The 9,857-nt window shown below is 43.0% G+C and overlaps 1 pseudogene; it reads left to right on the top strand.

The window, feature by feature from the left end:
• The first annotated feature begins 1,449 nt into the window (after nucleotides 1-1,449).
• LOC102841238 lies at nucleotides 1,450-8,066 on the top strand (annotated as a pseudogene).
• Nucleotides 8,067-9,857: the final 1,791 nt, after the last annotated feature.

Below are 9,857 nucleotides of genomic sequence, written 5' to 3'. Positions count from 1 at the left end.
GAAGGCTCCCATTACTCCTTTCATGTCATGTGGTCAGCTTTATTTTGAGGAGGCAGCTCTTCTCCAGTCATATTGAGTGCCTTCCAACTTGAAGAGCTCAACTTCTGGCACTATATCTGACAATATTCTAGTTCTGTTCATCATGTTTCAATATTCAATATTCTGGTGCTATCTGTGTTTCACTGGTATTCATAAGGTCTTTAGTGGTTAAACATTTAGAAGTAGTTCGCCTCTCCTTCCAGTCTTAGTCTGGAAGCTCAGCTTAAACCTGTCCACCATGAATGTTCCTTGCTGATATTTACAATACTGGTGTCAGAGCTCCCAGCATCAAAGCTCAACATAAGCCACCACAGTACAACAGACTAACAGCTGAGTAGTAGTGGTTTTAAAGATCCCAGAGATTGAAGACGGAGTAGTATCGAGGGCCTATGCTAATTCCTGCAGTGCCTCATTCACCTTTTCCTCATACTCCAGGGAAGTACCACGGCCAGTCTTCTATCCTTCCCTCAGACCCTGGTGGTGCCTACCTGGCTGGGGCTCTGGCATATTCTGAGGGTACTGTCTCGGGACAGCTCCCCTTGTACATGACAATAAGTAACTGCACAAGCCACTCTCCCAGTACCCTCACACGTGATCACTGCGGCCACCTCAGGTTCCTGCATCCTGTCAGTCCCTACCCTGTGCCTGGATGATTGTAAGTCTTGATCCAGCTGCCACCTAGCTCCCTTCTCAGCCTAACCACATCCACCAAGGCCAGCCTCTTGTAGTGGATACAACTCTTCAGCTTGTTCTGTTGGGCTCCTATAAGATTTGAATATAATAGGTTTACAGGGATTTAGCTCGGGATGGTACAAGGATATAGGAAGGTGAACACAGCTGGGATGTTAGGCTCATAGGCGCAGGGAGGCAGAAGCTGACTGCTCCATGTCCTGACTGATCTGCTGGGAGCCATCAGCTCTTTCTCCACAGGGTGTCTTCTCTCTGAATCAGGTACCAGAAACTGAGCTGGAAAATGTGGTGTAGGGGCAAAAGGGGCTCCGTGCATTTTGACAGGTAAGGGAGAGTACCAGGAAGCACATTTAGGGCCTTAGACCAGAAATGGATAAAGTAGAAAATCCAACGACCCTGCCTGGGCTGAGTCTCTGAGTTGACATAATAGTGTATGAGAAGACAGGATCTCTGCTGAAGAGACCTGGGTGTCTTCAGCTCACAACAAAGATCCAGCAGCATCATGTCTCATCTCCATCCCCCAGGTCCTGGATGCATGGAAACAAAGGAGCCTTTCGTAATTGAGGTGTCACGAAATCACCCCAGGCAGCATAAATCCATTTGGAGACGATCTTCCTTTCTAATGATCCTGTGACAGAATTTCAAGGCAGTCTGTGGGCTGACTCCAGGACCATTAAAACTCTGCTTGATCTTTTGCCTGGGCTTCAAAGAACAGGAGACATGGAGACCATGAAGAAATGGACCCCAACAAATAAGACAAAAGGTGAGAGTGTTGAGGGTCTAAAGAGGGAATCAGGTGAGATTGCAGGTTCTCAGCTGAGTAAAGTGTCTGCTTCCTTTATCCCATGATGAGAAGAACTACTCTGGGAGCATTGTGGGGGGTCTGCTTTCTCAAAATACTCTTTTTCCCTGTAGGTGTGTCTTCTCAGGCTACTAACTGGCACCAAGAGAAGAAAAGGAAGCACAGAATACTGGTGAATTGGAATTCCCTTAGTTTTCTGAAATGTCGGCTCAATTTCCAGAGAATAGGCCTTGGGCACATAGAAGGTGATCAGCATTTAGTTACCTGAACTCTTCAGAAATACTTCTTCCAGACCGTATCTGTTTTCTCCCAGTTCTATCTAGAATTGAGGTTTCCTTCCATCTCCTCCTCAGAGCCTTTATCATCTCTTCATGCCCAAGTCCCACCTCCAGGATACCTTCCGTTCTTCCCTAGCCCGCCCTGTGTTCTCCCATCTTGGAACTCCTCCCTTATGAATTCTTAAATTCACTTTCTTGAATTTGGCTTACTGCTCTCTGATTGATTTACAAATCATTTCTCCAATGAAGTAACACGTCTTTGAGCGTCAGTATGTGCTATGTGTATCACCGATTTTGTCACAGAGCCAGGTAATCCAGTCGTGTCCAGAAGAACTTACTGTGGTGAACGGTGTTCTCTGAAAGAATTAGATAAACTTCAGGACCACCAGTGAAACTCCTCTTATTGGGAAAAGTGACGGTGACTTGCTGTGTATTGATTTATCGTTTGTTCTAGGAGCCAGTTACAATCGAGGATGTCACCATAGTCTTCACGGAGGCTGAATGGATGAGCCTGAGCTCTGAGCAGAAGACCCTCTACAGAGAAGTGATGCTGGAGATTTACAGGAATCTGCTCTCATTGGGTGAGGCTGTGCTGTCTTTTTTCCCTTCATTAATGCAGTAAATATTGACCCCCTACTACATGCCAAAGGAGTCCTAGTGCATAGTGTTACCATTTGATTGCTAACTGGAAGGTCTGTACTTCAAACCCACCCTCAACTCTATGGGAGAAAGATATGGCAGTCTGATTCTATAAACATAGCCTCAAGGCTGTCCTAGTCATATAGGATCTCTATAAGTTTGATTTGGCTTGGTCACCTATTTTTGTTGTTGTGTCCTGTGTGTCGAAAGTTCCTAGGTGATATAAATGGTTTATGACCAACTATTAACTTAAAGATTGGTGATTTGAACCCATCCAATGTGGTGCTGTGAGTTAATGTGCTGGACTGCAAGGTCAGCATGAACTATAAGGTCGGTGATTGAAACTTACCAGCCACTCCTTGGAAACCCTGTACAGGGTCGCTATGAGTTGGAACCAGAACAACAGCACTTAACAACAACAGTGGTATCACAGAGGGAAAATCTATTCATCGGCTTCCGTAAAGACTGTAGTCAACAAAACTCTTTATCACCAAATAAAATAAGAAATTGAACCCTATGGAGCTATTTTAATCTGTAACACATGAATTGGCTATGAGTTAGAATTGACTGGATGGGAACAGGTTTGATATTTTTTTGTTATTACTATATGCCAGACATACAGAATATGTAAATGTAATAATACAAAACTTCACTGGGTTTATGTTCTAGTATAAGGAGATAGACAACAAACATTAAACTTCATATATAAAGATATTAATATCTGGTGCTGCGGGTTAATGCGCTGGACTGCAAAATCATTTGAACTGCAAGGTCAGTGGTTCAAGCTCACCAGCTGCCTCTCGGAAATGCTTTACAGGGTCGCTACGGGTTGGAACCAACTCAGTGGCACTTAACAACAACAATAACAATGTAAGAAGGTGACAAGTGGCATAAAGTAAAAACTAGTCATAAACTAGAGCAGGAGAAAGGGGTATTGCCTGTAACAGCGTGGTTTGTGTAATTTTGGAACTGATTATTTGAAATAATAACTGAATTAACATTAAAGCAAAGCCGTAACTTGGTGAGAGTGTTAAGACATCTTGGTACCTAGGATAAGAGCATTTCAGATGAAGGGAATTGTGATTAGTGCTAAGGCCTTAACGAAGGGCTGTGCCTGCCAATTGTGAAGAAATGGCAGGAGGCCAGTGAAGTTGGGGGCACAATTTACAAAGGGAAGAGTAGTGAGAGATGCCTCCTACAACAGAAGTTAAAATTAAGTACCACATTTTTACGGCTTTTGGATTTCATAAAACATATTTTTCTTTTCCAATTATTACAAATATTTATGATTCATAAATCTGGGTTGATAACTGTTATCAGTAGCAAACAGTATTCTAGATTAGGGGTTGGCCAGTATCTTCTGTAAAGGGTCAAGTGGTAACTCTTTTAAGTTTTTCAGTCACATGGTCTTTGTCACGACTCTCAATTATGCTATAATGAGACAAGAGCTGTCTGTCATTAGTACATCAGCAAATGTGCGTGGCTATGAGCTAATAACATGATTTATGGCCATTGAAATTGGAATTTCAAAAATGTTTTACATAACTACTAAATACTAATCTTTTCCATTATTTTCCCTAAGCATTTAAGAATGTAAAAAATATTCTTTGATATCATGCCATTCTGAATCAACCAGGGGGCTGGACTTAGCCACCAGACAGGGCCTTGGTTCTCTCCCCCAGGTCTTGTTCCACCTCAGCACTGACTGAGAGAAGTAGAATGTATGCCACAAAGTCATTTGTCATTTCCTAGTAGCCACATTCAAAAAAGTAAAACTGAACAGGTGAAGTTAATACTTATATACTTAAAACCAGACTTTCAGCAAGATGAAGGACTAGGCAGACACAGTACAACAAAGATATGAGAGAAGAAATAAGACACACAGATGAGAATCCTGGCACCCTGAACTTCAGAAGAAAGGTTAGCGAGGTGGATGGAAGGCTTGCTGGGATGAGAGGCTGAGCAGGGACTGTGAGCGAGAGAGACTGACTGGTGAACGGAGGGCCAGACGCCACTCGACCAGCTTGTGAGCAGCTTTGGCAGTGGAGAGAGGCTTACCAGAGCAGAGTTATGCAGGTAACAGGAAAGATGGGATTTCTTCTTTTTATCCAAACTCCCCTGGTGGCCAGAGGTGTGGCCAGCTTCCATCCTAATCCACCTCTAATGCAGACTCTTCTTTCTGGGAATTTGAAGCTATGTGGTTGGGAGCCACCCGCTTTACTGCATTAATTCGGAAGGGCTTGGCTCCAGACCTACAAAACCTGCATTTAACCAGTCACCCTGCCCCTTCAACTGCCCTGTGGTCCTACCAGATACTGAAACCAGCTCCATCAAGGGTCCCCACAAACTACTTCTTGGTTGAGTGCCATGAACATAGATAACACCAAGACCAATAGGAACTCTGTCTAGGGCCAGGAACCCTGCTGTTGCATCTCTTCCTGAACCACCTCATGAGCTCCTTGCATTGCAGGAACCTGCCAGAGATTTCTCACCTCCGAGTCCAACAACTGCACTGTTTGTTTTTATAAACACGACAACCCCACAGTGCCCCGGAGACAACAGACAACTTTAGCTCATAAGAAGAAACAAGAGTTCTAGAATGACTCAAACAAATGACTGAGATACAGAAACAGAAAACATTTCTGAGGAAACAAAGGTAATGGAGCTAACCGAATGAGAATTTGAAAGAATGATAATTAGGTACCTTCAAAGGATCAATAGAGGAAAGCAAGGAGGACAGAGGAAAAGCTTTAAAAGAATTCAGGAAAACACTCCAAAATATAATTTTTGAAACAGTATAAAACCTGAAATTAGAAATCCAAAAGATTAATACTAACATTTCAGAAAAGGATAATACATTGAAAGGGTAAAGGAGAAGATTCGAAGCAATGGAAGCCTGAATTGGTGGACTTGAAGATCAATTTCTCAATACTAGTATGCTAGAATAACAATCAGAAAAAAAGAATGAAAAAAGCCAAAGAAAATCTAAGAGTTATGTGGGACACCGTGAAGCGAAACAACTTATGGGTGACTGGTATTGCAGAACAGGAAGAGACAAAAGCACGGAGAAATTTGTTAAAGAGTTTTGGAAGAAAACTTTTTTAACATCATGAAATATCAAAAGTTAAGTATACAAGAAGCTCAACTAACTCCAAACATGATAGATCCGAAATGAAAATCCCTAAGACATATCATAATCAAACTTTCCAAAATCACAGACAAGGAAAGAATCCTGAGAGCAGCTCAGGGAAAACGAAGAGTTACCGACAAAGGAGAAGCAATAAGGCTAAACTGATTTCTCAGCAGAAGCCATTCAGGTAAGAAGATAATGAGGTGCCATATACAAATTTCTGAAACAAAAGAAATTGCCAGTCGAGAATCATATATGTACCCAACAAAGCGGTCTCTTAAATAAAAAAGCAAAATTAGAACATTTCCCAAAAGAAGCAAATGAAAGGAACTTGTAATGACCAGACCAACTTTACAAAAAATGCGTACCAACAGTAGCAGACAACAACCTGAGATTACCATACATGACAATACAACCCAGAACTCAATCCAGATATTGTTGTTGTTGTTGTTGTTAAGTGCCATTGAGTCGGGTCCGACCTATAGCCAGATATAGACATACTTAAAGTAAAACAATCCTGCAAAACAAAGATATCAGTATATAATGAAGTCAGTTACAAAGCAAAGAGAGGGAAGTGTATAGATACACAACTTTCAAAGGGCAAGGAAGTCAAATAGATTTCAAGATAAAACAGACTTTTAAGCAGGGAGAAATTAATAAATGAATAATTCTTTAATAGATACCTGGTCGCTATGAGTTGGAACTGATTTGATGGTACGTAAGAACAACAACCGCATACGCAAGGTCATATCTCGGGTCTTGTGGACTTATTTTCATTTTCTTCAGCTTTACCCTGAGCTTGCATGTGAGCAGTTCATGGGCTTTACCACAGTTAGTCCCTGGCCTTGTTTTGGCTGATAATACTGAGCTTTTCCATCATCTCTTCCCTGTTTTTAATTTGATTCTTGTATATTTCATCTGGTGAGGTCCACTTGTATAGTTGCTGTTTCTGTTCAGAAATGGTATTTGCAATGGTCTTTCAATATTCTATCATGTGAGTTCTAGCATTGTTTCTATATTCAAGGCCATATTTTCATTCTACCAAACCTTTCAAATTGCCAGCCTTTCAGCTAATCGTCAAGCACTTAAAGTGTTCATGCCAGGTACTCCAGCAGTGAGGTGCTGCTTGTTGTGGGAGGAAGCACACAGCCCAGGCTGCTCCACTCACGGCTACACTAATGGACAACTTTCTCTCTCTGGCAGAACCAGAGCCAGAAACCCACCCATGTTCCTCCTGCCTTCTGGCTTTCTCCTGTCAGCAATTCCTCAGCCAACGTGTGCTTCAGATCTTCCCAAGCTTGTGTGCAGAAGAACATCCCTGTCATCCAGCGGGTGCCAGCCCAGGCCGTCAGAAGCAGCCAGAGCAGCAGGATGGTGATCAGAGCTGCTGGAGTGAAAACACAGACGGTCAGGAGCGAGAAGACGTTTCCAAATCCATGGGTGAGAAGACAAGGGAGAGAGAACCTTCAAGGGCATTTTCCAGCACACTCCAAAGACAGCCAACCAGCCCTAGAGAAGATCTCACAGGGGTGGAAATAGAGCCCAACTCAGCCCAAAATGTGACATCTGTAAAAACAGATAAAGCATTGAAGGAATTAAAAACCTCAAGATTTGAAACGGTTAGCTCTAGAGAGGATGAGGCCAACTATGATCTGAAGTCAAATTTCATCACAAACCAGAGAATACACTCAGAGGAGAAACCACATGTGTGCAAGGAATGTGGGCAAGGCTTTACCCGGAATTCAAGTCTGCTTGTGCACCAGAGGACACACTCAGGGGAGAAGCCCTATGTGTGTAGTGAGTATGGCCGAGCCTTTACCCAGAAGTCAGTTCTCCTTTACCACCAGAGGGCACACTCAAAAGACAGGCCCTATGAGTGCAAGGAGTGTGGGCGAAGCTACAAGTGGAGATCCGTCTTCCTTGATCACCAGAGAATACACTCAGGGGAGAAACCACATGTATGCAAGGAATGTGGGCGAGGGTTTATCCAAAAGTCAGGTCTCCATGTGCACCAGAGGACACACTCAGGGGAAAAGCCGTATGTGTGTAGTGAGTGTGGCCGAGCCTTTAGCCTGAAGTCAGTTCTCCTTTACCACCAGAGGACACACTCAGGGGAGAAGCCCTATCTTTGCAGTGAGTGTGACCGAACCTTTACACGGAAGTCAGGTCTCCTTAACCACCAGAGGACACACTTAGAGGAAAGGCTCTAATGAGTGCAAGGAGTGTGGGCGAGGCTTCAAATGGAGATCAGCCTTCGTTATACACCAGAGGACACACTCAGGGGAGAAACCTTATGTACGTAAGGAATGTGAGCGAGGCTTTACCCAGAAGTGGGGTCTTTACCCAGAAGACATACTTGGGGGAAAAGCCATATAACTGTAGTAAGTATTGCAGGAGCTTTGGCCAGAATTCAGTCCTCAGCCACCAGAGGACACACTTCGGAGAATCCCCATAAGTACAAGAAGCAAGGGCGGGCTTTCAGTTCTAAGCCTCTTCAGACCTCAGCAACCTCATTCCTGTGTAGCGCTGTGTTTGCAGTGAACATGGCTGAAGCCTTAGCCAGAAGTCAGACTCCTCCAATATGCTCAGATGAGAACTCTGATGTTTGCTTGATTGTAACCAGGGCTTTCATGTAAATCACCCCTCCTCCACCAAAGGACACAGAAGAGAAGCTCTGTATGTGTCAGGGAAAAAGCAGAAACTTCACCATGCTCAGTATGTGAGGATAGCTATATATGGGGGTGGGGTGGGATGGTGGAAGAATTATGAGGACAGGAAAGTGTGCAAATTTGGCAATAAATTATAAATCCTCTTAAGCCTTCCAAGAACAAATCATTTTTCTGTTTTGACATTTTGGTTGAAACCATGTTTTTTCAAGAATGGAAATGGAAGGCATTTTGAATGAACTGGGGAATGATTTTTTTTTGCCAATAATGTGTGTTTTGATATGGTTAGTGAGACACATGTGTCACAAAGGAGTCTCTGGTACTGGGACTGGTGAGCTGAGGCCAATGTCTTCAGATTTGTGCAGTTATATAGGTCTCACTGTGCATTAATGCGCTGGACTGCAAGGTTGGTTTGAAATGCAGGATTGGCAGTTCAAGCTCAGCAGCCACTCCTCTGAAACCCTATACAGGGTTGCTATGAGTTGGAACTGATTTGAAGGCACTTAGCAACAACAACAACAGCATAGGTCTCCAACAGATGGCATCATGCCCAAAAAGTAGGATAAAACCCTCCCAGAATACATCTGAGGTAGAAAATGTAGACAGAAACATTTCCCACAGATCACAAGGGTAACTAGGTTTACAGACCCATGGAGCTTGAGCTGGGCACATTCTGGCCAAGATTTACTGTTGGTGTAGTGTGTTAGTAGAGTTAAAAGAACTCTTTAACACTTGCCTGAGCAAGGTAGAGACTAAGGGATGGTGGGGTGAGAGGCTAGAAAGAAGTATTCTGTGGGCATTGCTAAGAAGAGGCTGTCCTGATCAAAGAACTGGATCTTGAATAATTTCTGATCCTTAATTTTAACCTGTTCCCTAATAAACCTCAAAATCCTGAGTTTTACCTGTGAGTTCTGTGTGGTTATTGCAATCAATTATGGAACCCAAAAGAGAATTAAGAGAATGCCCTGGGAGGGAGGGATGATGTCAGAGGTGTTAAAAGTTTGGAGGGTGGAGTCATTAGTGACTACTTCTCATTTAGTAAGGTTTGCTACTGTTTGCCGTGAGCCAGAAACTTTACTAGGGACTGAGAGTGTAACAGTGAATCACAGTGGAATCCATTTCCCTCCAAGTAGACATAAACCCACATACATATTATGGGAAATGATTGCAAAATCATTCAGTACCAATACTGGGATCTCTCAGCTATCTATCAACAGCTATTTTACTGAATACTTAGTACTGTTGGGCACTCTCCTAACACTGAGCATCAACTCTGGTATTTTCATACCACCTCAACCTGGCTTCTTTTTTTTTTTAAGTTTTTATTGTGAATTCAGTGATAGTTTACATGGGAGATCATCGGTTTTATACTCATCGTTTCATTGCAATGATTAGTTTCCGTGCATCATCATTCGACAATATTTGCTTCTATTCCCTATTTTTTGGGGGGTGGGGGGTGGATGTATACAGAAACACTCAGGGATATATAATCATTTAAACAACCAAAGGACATGTTTTACAAGCCAGCCTCCTGGCCATCAGCACACAACCTTTCTCTCTCTGTGAGTCTAGAGTCCTTAGTTTCTCTCTCTCCATGTCCTCATCTCTGCCTT

This window comes from Chrysochloris asiatica, unplaced genomic scaffold (genome assembly GCF_000296735.1).
Source record: "Chrysochloris asiatica unplaced genomic scaffold, ChrAsi1.0 scaffold00116, whole genome shotgun sequence".
Taxonomy (NCBI): Eukaryota; Metazoa; Chordata; class Mammalia; order Afrosoricida; family Chrysochloridae; genus Chrysochloris; species Chrysochloris asiatica.
Note: the sequence above shows the minus strand (reverse complement) of the source record. Positions and strands in the feature narration are given on the sequence as shown.